This window comes from Mauremys mutica, chromosome 1 (assembly GCF_020497125.1).
Source record: "Mauremys mutica isolate MM-2020 ecotype Southern chromosome 1, ASM2049712v1, whole genome shotgun sequence".
NCBI classification, from domain to species: Eukaryota; Metazoa; Chordata; order Testudines; family Geoemydidae; genus Mauremys; species Mauremys mutica.
In genome coordinates this window covers 120817658-120831539 of record NC_059072.1, presented here as the reverse complement: position 1 = coordinate 120831539, position 13882 = coordinate 120817658, and the positions used below count along the sequence as shown (strand labels likewise).

The 13882-nt window shown below is 44.1% G+C and overlaps 1 long non-coding RNA gene across 1 annotated transcript in view; it reads left to right on the top strand.

Moving 5' to 3' along the window:
• The window catches only part of LOC123361982, a 124804-nt gene that overhangs the window by 101243 nt on the left and 9679 nt on the right, over positions 1–13882 (top strand). The window contains exon 2 of the long non-coding RNA XR_006576308.1: positions 8876–8948. This is a non-coding gene — a long non-coding RNA (uncharacterized LOC123361982). The remainder of the gene's footprint in view (positions 1–8875; positions 8949–13882) is intronic.

Here is a 13882-nt window from a genome sequence, read left to right as displayed (position 1 = left end):
TGCGACTTGCCCACAACCACACAAGAAGTCTTTAGAGAGGAGAGATTTGAACCCAAGTCGCCTATCTCTCAGGTGAGTGAAGGGGATGAGAGATTTGGGGTGCAGGAGGGTGCTTTGTGCTGGGACCGAGGGATTCGGAGGGCGGGAGGGGGATCAAGACTGGGGCAGGGGGCCGGGGCACAGGGGGGTTGAGAGTTCTGGCTGGGGATGCAGGCTCTGGGATGGGGCTGGCTATGAGGGCTTTGGGGTGCAGGAGAGTGCTCCAGGCTGGGGTTGACAGCAGGAGGGGGCATGGGTGGGGGCTCAGAGATGCAGGCTCTGGGCAGTGCTTACCTCAAGCAGCTCCTGGAAGCAGTGGCATGTCCCCACTCTGGCTCCTATGTGGAGGCACAGCCAGGCAGCTCTGCACGCTGCCCCATCCGCAGGTGCTTCCTCCGCAGCTCCTGGAAGCAATGCCTCTGGCTTCTACATGGAGGCACGGTGCCGGCCAGGCAGCTCTGCATGCTGCCCCATCTGTAAGCGCCGTCCCTTCAGATCCCACTGGCCACAGTTCCCGGCCAATGGGAGCTGTGGGAGGTGGTGCTTGGGGCGGGGACAGCATGCGAGCCCCCTGGCTGCCCCTTCCTGTAGGAGCTGGAGGGGGAACATGCCGCTGCTTCTGGGAGCCGTGCGTAAAGCCCCCGACCCTGCTCCCCGTCTGGAGCACTGGAGTGGGGCAAACCCCCAACCCCACTTCCCGGCAGGAGCTCGAGGGCTTAAAAGTTCCGATGGGCTGGACACGGCCCGTGGGCCGTAGTTTGCCCACTCCTGCACTAGACACTACTGCAATATTCATAATTAAAAAGGTATCTTTCCCACCTGCCCGTGGGAGTGATTCCTCATGTTAGTGGGGGCCATGATCACAGGCGCTGGCTTCCTCTGGGCACCAGGGGCGCTCAAACCCCAGCTCTGCCCCAGGCACCACCCCTGCCCTGCCTCTTCCCACATCATTCATCCTCCGAGTGTGCCCTATAGCCACTCTTCTCCCTTCCCCAACCAGTGTTTCTTGCATGCTGCAAAACAGCTGATTGCATTGGGTGGAAGGTGTTGAGTGGTGAGGCTGCCAGTGGATGGGAGGTGCTGGGGGGGAGGGGTAGAGCAGGCTGCCGGTGGGTGCTAAGCACCTGATAATTTTTTTTTCTGTGGGTGCTCTAGCCCTGGACAGCCTATAAACATGATACTTCAGAGGGGAGCCTACCAATAAATTGCATCTGAAATGCTGGTTGGCTGCCTTTGATGGAGTTGTATGATAAGATGTCAGGCAAAATCAGATCCCTAGCCAGATCACTTACAGAGCGTTAGTATGCAAAAAATAATAATTTCAAAACAAAACCTCAATTAAGGATAAAAATAATTCTGAAAATAATACACTATTTGCAAGGAAATATGCAAAATATCCTCAGTCAGTTCTTAAGCAACCACAGAACTGTCAAACGCACAAGTAAGGTAATTTTGCTGTTAATATTGTTGCACATTATAAATATTAATTGAATGACATTCATCATTAGTTTCATTATTGTTTAGCCACTATTTCCCCCCTCACGCCCCCCCATTTAAATTGGCAAATAATTGGCTTTGTTCTGTTCACTTCTGTTCTCATGAAAGAAGATTAATGTTGAAGGGAAAAAAACGAATAAACAAAATAACGAAAAGGGTTTAAGTACAAATAAAAGTTGTGGTTCTAAGTACATTGGAGTAAAGCTGGAAGCTAAGTAATTAACTATTGGATAAATCATACACCGAAAGGGGATTCATGGCCTTTGAACTGCTGGCCAGCCTGAGATCTGGCTCCAGCTATCCTTCAGTCCTGAAAATCAGGACCGTCCCGATATTTAGGTGTTTGTGCTGTGTTCCAATCAATCTTTGTCCCGATATTTTGCGGTACTCCTTTTTTTTTTTTTGCACTCCCCCGGCAGCACTCGGTGCTTTTTTTCCCCTCCATCGTTGACCCCCCTCCATGTGCCACGACATTTTCTTCCTCTCATCTGGTCACCCTACATCACTTGTTAATATTCAGTTGTCTGAGACTGGGACAGATCCTGATAATAGTTATGCTGGGCTATATCCCAGGTAAGTGCCTTGACTTTAGTGGTGCTCAATGGGATTTCCTGTGTGTAATTGAGATCAGAATCTGGTTCTCTGTGCACTTATTGCGTATGCATGTTTTTCATACAAATAATATTACTTTGCACTGTTTCAAGCAATTAAGCCCGTCAACAGAACTGTGAGGTAGGGAAGTGTTATATCCATTTTATAGATGGGAAAATCAGTGCAGAGAGAGAGCAACATTACTTATGAAGGAGATACACTGAGTCAGTGGAACCTGGAGAAGAACCCAGGTATTTGGACTGCAGTAGTGAAATCCTGGCCCCACTGAAATCAATGGCAAAATTGCCATTGATTTCTGGGTGTATGAAGGATTTCATCCCAAGTATCATCCTCTAACCAGGTCACATGCTCATCCCTGGACCTGTAGCTCCTGAGTGGAAGAAAGTGCATACAACATCCTGTATGGCCATAGACCAAACCATTCAGCAATTATTTCTAGCAGTGTAATTAATGCAGATTGCCAGGTTTCACATTATTTTCTCTTTCATGTCCTAGCAAAAGCTATTCGCTATTTCACTGTGGAGAGTGTAGCAAATCAGTCAATGTCTATAGCGAGAAATCTTTCTCTGAGCTAGAGGCTGCAACCAGCCCTTCACATATGCACTGTCACTGGAAGTATAATGCAGACAAAAAGAGAACAACCGCATACCAGTTGCTGTGAACTGAGACTTTGGTTGAGCAGTCCCTGTCTCCCCCTTCCACACCTGGTGAGAATTTCCTTTCATATCTGGAATTAGTTCCTTCACATGCACAGTCTGGGTAGGGGTCATGGAACAACGGCAGCGCCTCTTTTTCCACACTCTGCAGCACGCTAGTCTTGGTGCTATGTACAATGTATAATCTGGAGAGATGTGGTATATCAAAGAGAACATGAATGGGTGATGGGGTCTTGCCTTCCACTGATTACATGGTCAGGCAATAGGAGGTGGTACTCTTCACATGTCTACTCAGGGTCTGCCAATAAACCTGGCATGACTGCAGCATGACCCAGCCAACACTAATCATTCAGCATTTCCTGTGCATGGTATAAACAATATTCTGACTTTTACAGACCCTCATATGCATCATCAAGAGAAGGTCTTATTCATATTTGACATATTCAAAAATCTCACCAAATTCCTGTGTCCCTACAGTCTCCCTTCTCACTCTCTGGGAAGAACCAAAAAAGACACAGTTATGGATGTCTCTATAACAAAAATAGCAGTAGGTATGGCCATTTTCATCACTGTCAAATTATTTTTTCACTTGAGAATTTTTTAAAAAGAGGGTAATAATTGATACATAACTTTAGGGCTGTGTGAATTCTGGAGGAAACACTGTGCAAACAGAGTCATAAAATGCAGTTATTGGCAGGAAGTCAAATGCAGCAGAATGGTTTGGAAAGAACCTTTGCAACCCAGACCTCTTTACTCATTCTCAGGTGCCCTTTGGCTGCCACCAGCGCTACCCCCAACAATAACCCAGCTTCTTAACTTAAATGTCTTTATGAGCAGAAAGGGGTAACTGTTGTGGGGAGAGTGGCCAAGAGGATGCGGGAGGCTTACTGTGCCAGCAATCTTAGCCCTTGTTCCCCAAGATTTCTCAAGAATGGGCTATGAAGAGAGTCGTGTAAAGGGGTGAAGCTGTACTTGGAGCTGACTGAATAATCGAATCAGTAGGCATCTTTGTGCATATTACATTGTTGACAATAACAAAGGCACAGAAACTCAAACAACTAAAAGGGTACTGTTCACCTGGGCTGGATGTTAAAGATAGACAAGCTGGACCCGGTATCACGGCTGCCCAGATCTGCATGGGGCTGTGAGTACTGGGGTTTGTGACTCTGCACTGGGAACAAGGAGGGAGGTTGCTGGCTAGTTAAGTGGGGAGGTGGTCGCTCTGTGTGGCTTTGCAGAGAGCGGCAGAAGAGGGCACCGGAGGGGTTTGTTGGGGGAAGTTCACTGGCACCGAAGACGACCAGGAACACCCAAGACTCCCCACTGGACTGGAACTTTGCCCAAGACTCCTGAACTCTGTGTGCAGACACATTGCTCAGTGTCTGCCCTTCCAGACTGTGCTACCACTGGGCCTGTGGGGCCTTGGTTTGGATGCAGCCCTGTTTTACTGCTCCCCCTATATTTCCCCTTGTTGTTTTACTCCTCTCATCCCTCTGTAAATAAATATTTCCCTTTCTTATATCCATTGTACTTTTTCTGTGGGTGGGGTGTTCACTCTGGGGGTTTGGAACAGGTGCCCCTGGGGTGGAAGGGATTTCTCCTGCTGCATTCCTGCGTGCACTCTCTCTCGGCCAGAGCTGCCTGCAGAGCAGACTCCATCTTGGCCACAAGGGCGCTAAAGTTATATTTAACAGTAGGGTGATTGTTCTAATGGTAAGTCTACCAAGGGAAATGGCGGAGTGTCTGTTTCTTCATGTCTTCAGATCAAATCTGGATGCCTTTATGGAAGACTGGCTAAAGCCTAACACAAGTTTTTGGACTCAATACAGGAGTAACTGAATGAAATCCTGTTACACAGGAAGTCTGACTAGAAGATCTACTTGTCCCTTTCGGCCTTAAAATCTATGAAAATATGAAGTGAACTTATCTATCCTGTATCCACCTCAGAGAAAAATTGTGAGGCATATTTAGTTACCATCTGTAATGCACTTTTAATCCAAAACTCTCAAAGTATTAGGTACAAAAAGGTTTTAAAGGAGCAGTGTCTGCCACGCCCTCATATGTGTGTCAACCCCAATTTGTTGACTTTCTGTACAAACAAAGGTCGGTTTTCATGGGAATTGCCAGCTGTTGCACTGGGAGGATTATAATCAACAACAAACTGCTTTACCTATTTGCCTAATGCCAGCACAATACCAGACTATGCCAGGACTGATACTGGTAGGCATTATCCAGTGTCGACCAGCAAAAAATGAGAAATCAGAACAACTGCTGGCCAGTTTATATTTATAGAATGTAATTGAGAGTAAGGATTTGGAAAGCTGGATATGAGAGGAGAACGATGTGTATGTAGGAGTGGCACACACTTACTGACCTGTGATGTGGCATGTTTAACAATTGCTTCAAAGTGGAAAGAACAGAAGATCATCTGCAGTTGATGAAAATGGGGATATGGGCTGGTTATCCTGTCTTCTGAATTTCATCCTCTGCCTGAATGACACAATGATTTATTATTTTAAGTCCAGATGTATATTTATAGCTCCTTAAAAGGGGGAGGTGTGCAAAGCATAAACTACGGTGTCTCTGAATCGTACGAGCCTGGCATTAGGGTGTGGTGCCTTTTCTTGTTTTGAAAATATTAGCTTTGTATAAACAAAGTTATGACAGTTTGGAAGAACCCAGAGAGGAAAAATCTCATGCAAGTACATATCTCTATCCAGCTATTTGTCTAAGTGAATCACTTTTGATAATTATTTAAGAGGCACATTTGACCAAAGTGCCTGCCAATATCAAACTGAGAATTGGACTTCTTGGTTTTGTTTTTATTTATTTACAAATAAAAGAGAAACTCAACTACATACAAAAAACTACTATTAATGCAACAAAAACAAAAGACAATTCCACTGGTCACATTTCTCCCACAGTACATAACTATATTACGCACAGTCCATAATGTATTGTATTGGTTTTAGTCAATATACAGACTTGCAAGGTGACCAAGTTAATTGTGCACAGGAACCTTAACTATCAATATTTATCGCTTTTGACTAACTGCTTAATGATAGGGGTTGAGATCCTCACTCCACTTCACCCCTTTATGCAAGGTAAAGGGACTGCGTGGTGTAAAGACCACATTGTGGTGGGGTAGGAGTCCCATATAGAAAAGACAATAGAAAACAGGCACAGAATTTCTTTTGAATACAAATGAAAGACTAAAAACCACATATCATTAACTAAATCTTAATGCAAATTGTGGATTTTCAATTTCTTCACCATTAGCTTGAACCTCTTCAGATGAGCTTATCTAAAACAGGGAGGGATATGGCACATGTCCCAATCAAGCCTGGCAAGGCTTCTGAAATGTCTCCTTTCTTTTGAGACAATTTGGGTGGGAATGGCACTCAGTGAAAATCCCAAGACCTGATGCCACAGCCTGCCCTTTTAAAGCATAAAGATGTACAATGTGCATTCTCTTTAGTACTGTTCTCAGACACAAAGTATTTTGAACATTGGACTGAGAGATCCATAATTGGAGCCATGTAGTAAGAAAATTAAAATACTCCAGGAACAGGCTTAAAATGTTTTTCTTTGCTCAGACATATCATTTATCTCTCCCGCTGGTAGGGAAAGGGATACAGGAAGGGGGAAAAACACTGTGGGATCCTCATAAAGCAACACAAAGCAGTAAATAAAAAGATGTTGCTGTACTGTGAGACTCTATTTGTTGAATACAACTTCTAACTAAGAATGATATTCTTTTCAGCTATCCCAGTCTTTCTATTAATTGCCATCACATGCTTTTTAAAAACCATATTGCTACAAATGCACATTTAAGATTTAATTACACATTCTTATCTATTCACATGTGCCAAGCACACAGCCTACTGTAACAGATTAATGCTCCTAAAGTTGTTACAGAAAGGTTAAATAAAGTGTTATTTTTATGATATTGAATATCTTTATGATGCTAAAGCATAGACTGCTTGGTGATGCCACAGATGTGCCAGGTGTTTATCTCAAACTGGTGATTTTGCCAATCATCTCTCACCTTTTCATCACCTACCAATTATTCTACTATGCATAAGAAGTATATCCCAGAGAGCATTTCCTTTTATACATTTAAGAGCACAGTATAAATTCAAGGCATCCTAAGGTTGTGCTTTAATAGAATGAGCTTTGATTCTAAACCATAATAAATTTTAGCTTGGAAGCTTCTGTATGTTTTAGTTGGTAACCATCCCTTCACTATGGATACCTCAGGATCCTGAATTACAAGTTATCTCTATAGATCATGGGGAAAGTAAATAAATTTAAAAGACATAGCTTCCAAAGAAAGAGAGAAGCTATGAAAAGTGATTAGTGATGTTGCAAGGTTAATATCACTCAAAAGTCTGAAAATACAGAGCTGTGATTGGTGAAGTAAGTAGTGAAAAGTCAAAAGCTCAACCTTAATTCTTCACCTTTGAGTTTATCCCTTTAAAAAAACATTTCTGGAGTCAGTCATAAATTTTGAAATGTTAAATCTTGACATATTGATCAAAATTTCAAATACAGAGGAAATAAGATGATTTTTTTGCAAACATAGATTTTCTTACAATATTACAGAACAGACTTCAGACTTGGCTTGATTTAAGTGTAACCCTTCTGCCCCTCTGAGTTGTCAGCAACAAAGGCCGGGTTCAGTATCCAGGGGTTCCGTTTCAATAACACAATGCAAAACCAGATCGAGCCTCCACCCAGTGACCTGCGACAATTACATACCACCACCCCCGCAGGTGCCTTTAGGAGGCAATACTTCCCCTCTCGCAAGCACAGAGTCTGAGTGTAGCAAAATCCTTTTAATAAAGGAGAGAAACAATGTGGCATTATATTGGGGAAACATCACAAACAGGATTCATAACACAGACCATGAGGAAAAGAGCCACCCCCAAGAAAGTTTGGCAGTATCCTTTTCCCCTCAGGGTCTTAAGTTCAACCACCCAAAAGATCACCCCAAAGTCCCACAAGTCTCGAGTCCAGCAACCCAAAAATCACCCAAAAGTCTCTGTCCCTGGTCAGTGCAGCCCCAGAGTTCAGAAGTTTATCTGCAGAGTTCTACCCCCACCCCCGCTGGGTGGAAATGTGGGGGGAGAAAGGGGCACACAGTGTGTTAAGGGGCACATGGGGTGTTAAGGGGCACCAAGACCGACTGCCTCACCTCTCCATGGGGTTCTGCTGCAGCCTTCACCACGCGCCACTCTACTCCACCAGCCATCCCGTGAGCCACTCCAGCCGTCCTACAAACTGCTCTGCTGTGCCCTGCTTCACTCCACTTGCCATCCCACAAACTGCTCAGCTCCGCTCCGCTCGCCATCCCATGGGCTGCTTCAACCATCCCACAAACTGCTCCGCTCTGCCAGCCACTTAGCAATATATCTTCAGGCTTCCCCACTAGTTAACACAGTACTCAATGATCTCAGCTCTTAGTGATTTCTGCTTGTAGTAGGGGAGCCCCAGTGCTGGTGCACCATTGGCCCAAAATGAATTTAGCATAGCAGCCTGTAACTAGACTCCTAATGATATCAAAATTAGCTCTGGGGGAGATACAATTGGTGTTTCAGGCCCTCAAAGGGGTCCATACCATCAAACAAAAACCCCTCCTCCCCCCCCCCCTTCAGTGGGTTTTGGAACCCATGTCCCTTGTCTAGCGAGTGCTACTTAGTTGATGGTGAGCCCCTCTGTCATAAAACAGTTCCACTGGCCTTGATTCACATAATCAGGATAACAACACTTTATTCTTCCTGCCCCAATAACAGAGAAACTGGGGATCCCACACCAGCCAAAGTGACCATTTGGGGCAGCTGTGGGCTCATGCTAGACGGGGTGGGTGTGCCTATGCAAACAAGACCAGCCCCTGAAGTTCTTTTCCACAAACAGCCACACTTCACCACCAGATGTCAGGGTCGAGCTCATCCTGACTCTGCTTACATAAGTCTGAAGGAACTTTACAAAACAAGCCAAGCTTGAAGTTTAACGTTTAATTAATGGTCTGAAAGTTTAAAGTTTTTAAAGATTTTCATGTATTTTTATAGCTCAACTCAATTCTAGAGTGATGTAGAAGAGCATGAGACTCGAAAGCACTTCCGCTTCAAATAGTTCTCACTTGTAAGTACCAAAGTTTGGTTTTTTTCCAAGCCTTTTTTTTTTTAAAGGAAAGTGGCAGAGTTTGGGCAGATGTCTGAAAAAAAAATTATCGTTAGGAGACACAACCACCAACACTTTATGAAATGAAGCAAAAAGAGCTTCAGATTGTTAAGATCTACAGTATTGCTACTTTCATATTTTAAAGTTTATTAAATGCATGTATAAGTATTAAGTTTAAATTACATTTACACACACACTTTAAGGTCCCTTTATGTAGCCAGAATGGTGTAAAGTGGCCTTAGTGTGAACGAAAATCAGTCTCACAATATTTTATTTAGCTTGTCTTAGGTTAGTTTATGGGCCTTGTTTCTGAAAACTCCATTTCACAAAGGCCGACAGAAAGAAAGGAACTTTTGTTAGAGATGAAGCCAATATCTAGATAAAAAATCTAGTGCTACAGTGATGGAAGAAATCCCTTTGCAAAGGGGATTGGACTCGTGAAGCAAATTTTTTACTAAACTTGCAGCTTTCTGTGGTGTCTTTTAAATAGTTAAAGATGACTCAGGGTGCATATTTTCCTTATACAGAAGAATATAGAAATACATTTAAAATAAAAGGCAGAAAGAACTCATTTAGGGAAACATCTTCTGCCTGATGCATGAAAGTTACACCCACATCACTCATTAATGTTAATGGGAGTTGTACAACTAACTCCTCACACAACGCCCTGAAAATCTGCCTCTAATTCTCTAAGGAGGCGTATGCCACACTTGTACAGGACCCCTGCCAAATCCAGAGCACTGAAGCTGAACAAGGGTAATCAAACCTCCTGCTTCAGAGCATAAGCTAATCACCGTGGGGCTTGGAGAAGGGATTTTTCCTCATAACATTGCATGTTTGGCCTGTTGCATTGTGGGATTCCTCCTTTCTTTGAAGCACCAAATGTGTTTTACGAATAGGCTTTGCTCACAGTCTTTTCCAAGCGCTGCTGGTCATCCAAGGAAGCTCAAAATTAAATGGCAGCTGTATGGGTCAATTTATTTCCAATTTATTAGTCACGTTTGCTATAGATTACAGTTTATGAGGCCTGTTTCTGAAAACTCCTTTCACAAAGGCTGACAAAAAGAGAGGGCCCTTGTTAGGGTACGTCCATACTACCCGCCCGGATCGATCGGAGTTCGATATATCGCGTCTCATCTAGACCTCATAGCATGAATTAGTTAATGTCTGTAAAGTGCTTTAACGCGATATATCGAACTCTGAACGTGCTCCCGTCGACTCCGGAACTCCACCACCGCGAACGGCGGTGGCAGAGTCGACGGGGGAGCCACGGACTTCGATCCCGCGCCGTGAGGACGGGTAAGTACTTCGAACTAAGGTACTTCGAGTTCAGCTACGCTATTCGCGTAGCTGAACTTGCGTACCTTAGTTCGAAACCCCCCCCCCCCAGTGTAGACCAGGCCTTAGAGATGAAGCCAATATCTAGCCCAAAAAATCTAGTGCTACAGTGATGGAAGAAATCCCTTTGCAGAGAGGATTGGACTCATGAATCAAATTTGTGACTAAACTTGCAACTTTGGAAAGAATAGCTTACTAGAGACTTAATAGACTTGAACACTTTGAAAATATTTTGACCCTGAGTTTCATTTACACCAACACTGCTTTATACCATTCTGGTAGGGTAAAGGGACTGTAAAGTGAGTATAAATGTAATTTTACACCAGAAAGGTCTCAAGGGGTCTTAGTATAAATTAGAATCCGGCCCACTGTATTTATTCCTTGAAACATAAAGATCAATGATCCATTGTACACTGTAATCCTTGGTATCACACTGCTACACACTTCTTTTTATTCCCCCTTCCTTTGCTTCTTTTCTCCTCTTCTCACTGTCAATGTTTTCTTTCTTTCTGGTTTGTATACCTACCTGAAACCCGAGAAAATTTTTAATTGGAAAAAAACCCTTGTTCTATGTATTATGATAATTGAAAATTATTAATATAAAATAAAAATTAATAGTTAACTAATATGTTTTGCTTTGTGGGATTATAAGGTTGACTAACTTTTGGTAATGGTTTTTATTACTAATGCCCTGTAGCAATAAATGATCAAATCTATTACACATGACTAACTATATCATTTATTGCTGTCTCCATGATTCAGTTGTGGCTAAATAGTTTCCAGATATTTCATATTCAGTTATATACTACAGTTAGACATTCAGTATTCCCTAGTTCGGAATAATAAAATCAGCATGTAAACATAGTATCATATATGTCACATAGATACTGTGCTGATAGCAAAAGACTGTGTTTCTTCTATTCGTGGTTCCACCATGGACTTGCTGTGTATATTCATGACCAAACCACTTCAACTCTGTGCTTCAGCTTCCCCATCTGTATATCAAAATAAACACCCCCCTCCTTTTGTGAAGTATTTTGATACTCTTGGATGAAGGACACTTTCAAAGAACCACGTGTTATCAATTGTAGCTGTGGTTTTGCTAAGTCTGTTATTAAATAACACAAAGAGTTGCTGAAAACTGAGAAAGTTTGCTTGAAAATTACAAGGAAACCTGTCTTCAGCAGTCTGACCTTCCTCACTCCCCTTTTTATTGCAATTACAAAAAAGTTATGACTATGCATCTTTGGTGCATTAGATCCAGAAGCATTTATTTGTCCCTTATGAAAAAGCAAAATATTATACTTCAAAATCAACTAAGGACCGCATTTTTTTCTTTTATCTTTTCCTTTTTAAAAATCAGTTTAGTAAAATTTTCAGGAAGCATAGGATAACCAGGTCTGTGAATATGAAAATGCAAAGGAGAAAGCAATACAAATGAAAAATGGAGAATCCAGAAGTCTCTTCCCACAAATTGCAAAACAGCAAGTGCAGTTTCCTGCACTTTAGAAGATTTTAGACATGATTAGGCAAACTCAAAGAGGAAAATGGGTGACTAACTCACTAAGTCCTGCTCTACAGATCTTATACTGGCTATAACTATCTCGTTTATCCTCCCTTGGTATCCAGCTGTTAATTGATCTATCTTGATAGACTGATTTAACATTTAGTAAAGCAACCCACATCTTTTCATGTATTTATACCTGCTCCTGTATCTTTTGCTTCAGACATCTGATGAAGTAGGTTTTAGCCCACGAAAGCTTATGTGTATTTAACAGAAATAGTTATAACAGAATAACGGATCCCTTGTGTGGACACAGCTATACTAGTATAAAAGTGCATATAGTAGTATATAGCTAATTCCCCTTCTACAGGAATATGCTATACCAATATAAGCACCTTTATACCAACATAGCTGCATCCACACTAGGAGGTCAAACCACTTTAACTATGCTGTATTGTTAAAGTAGTACTGTACAACTTTGGTGTTGAGGGCCTTAATGGGAATGAACTTACTACAGGAAAGAGTTAATATCTTTTATGGGACCAACTTCTGTTGGTGAGAGAGACAAGGTTTCTTAATGTTTTGAGAGAGTTGTTAGGCTATGCCTGAGTAAGGAGGTGTAAATTGCACAGAGTATACACTTGTCCCATACTAGCTATAGTTACTTTAAAGCAAAAAGCCACATGAAGGTGTCTGTCTCAGTGATGGCAAAACTTGGAAAGAGCTATGCCTATTTATAATAGAAATTTTATTAACGGCTTTACATTTAACAGCCTGGTGAAATTCTAAATCACTAAAATGGTATGCTACAGTTGAACTGTTCAGTTTGCTCGTTAATTACATCAAAAGTTACCACTGTTTGTGACACTTGATCATTTGAAAGCATGTCAAGATGTTAAATCAAAAATGTGGCTTGCGGGCCGTACTTTGCCCACCTCTGTTTTAGTGCCTCTGAACTTTATTGGGAGTTGATCAAGAGGAAAAGCCTGTGTGCTGAAATCTAGCCTTAAAGACCACAACTCCCACGATGCCGTGGGGAAAGAGGGAGCAACTTCCTTGTGCAGGAAGAGCAGGCAATGGACTGCATTTTGGGAAAAGGAGTGAGATTGCTGCTGTGGAGCTCTGTCCATACCAGGCAGGGCGGATTTACCATGAAACACGCAGTGCCCTGGCATGGGCCCTCCCAACAACAGGGGGCCCCAGGGCTGGGCACTTGGGCAGCTGAGCACCAGCACACCCCCTGTGGGGGGGCTGCTCCACGGGAGGGAAGCTGTGGGGAGCAGGGAGGGAGGCTCACCTGCACCCTTAGGGAAGCAGGCGGGAGGTGCAGGTGGCGGGAGCACTGTGAACGTGGGCTGGAGGACTCGGGAGGAGCACAGGGCAGCCGCGCAGCCGGCTGGAGAGAAGCAGCACTTTGAAGGGGAAACCGCTGCTTCTTTCTGGCTGCGTGTCTGCCCTGTGCTCCTCCTGAGACCTCCAGGGCCGGATTCAGAAAGGGGATGGGGCTTCAGGGGCTGCAGCCAAGGAATCCAGGACCCACTTAGCCCTGGGCTGCAGCCCCTAAAGCCCTTATGTTCTGGCGGGGTGGAGGCGGCTCCGAGAATCGCGGCCAATAGGAGCTATGGGGGCGGTGCCTGCGGGGCAAGCACAGAGCCTTGCGGAGCCTGCATTCCCCGTACCACATGGGAGCTGCCCTAGGTAAGTGCTCCGCACCCCAACCCGCTGCTGCAGCCCTGAGCCCCCTCCTGCACCCTAACTTCTGGCCAGACCCCCCATCTCCAGCGTATTCCTGCAACCTAACTCCCACTCAGACCCTGCACCCGCAGCCCCAGACTGCTCCCGCACCCTAATTCCCTCCCAGACCCTGCACCCCAGCCCTGAGCCCCCTCCCGCACCCTAACTCCCACCCAGACCCTGCACCCCCAGCCCGCTCCCATGCCCTAACTCCCACCCAGCCCCAGACTGCTCCCGCACCCTAATTCCCTCCCAGACCCTGCACCCCAACCCTGAGCCCCCTCCTGCACCTTAACTCCCACCCAGACCTTGCACCCCC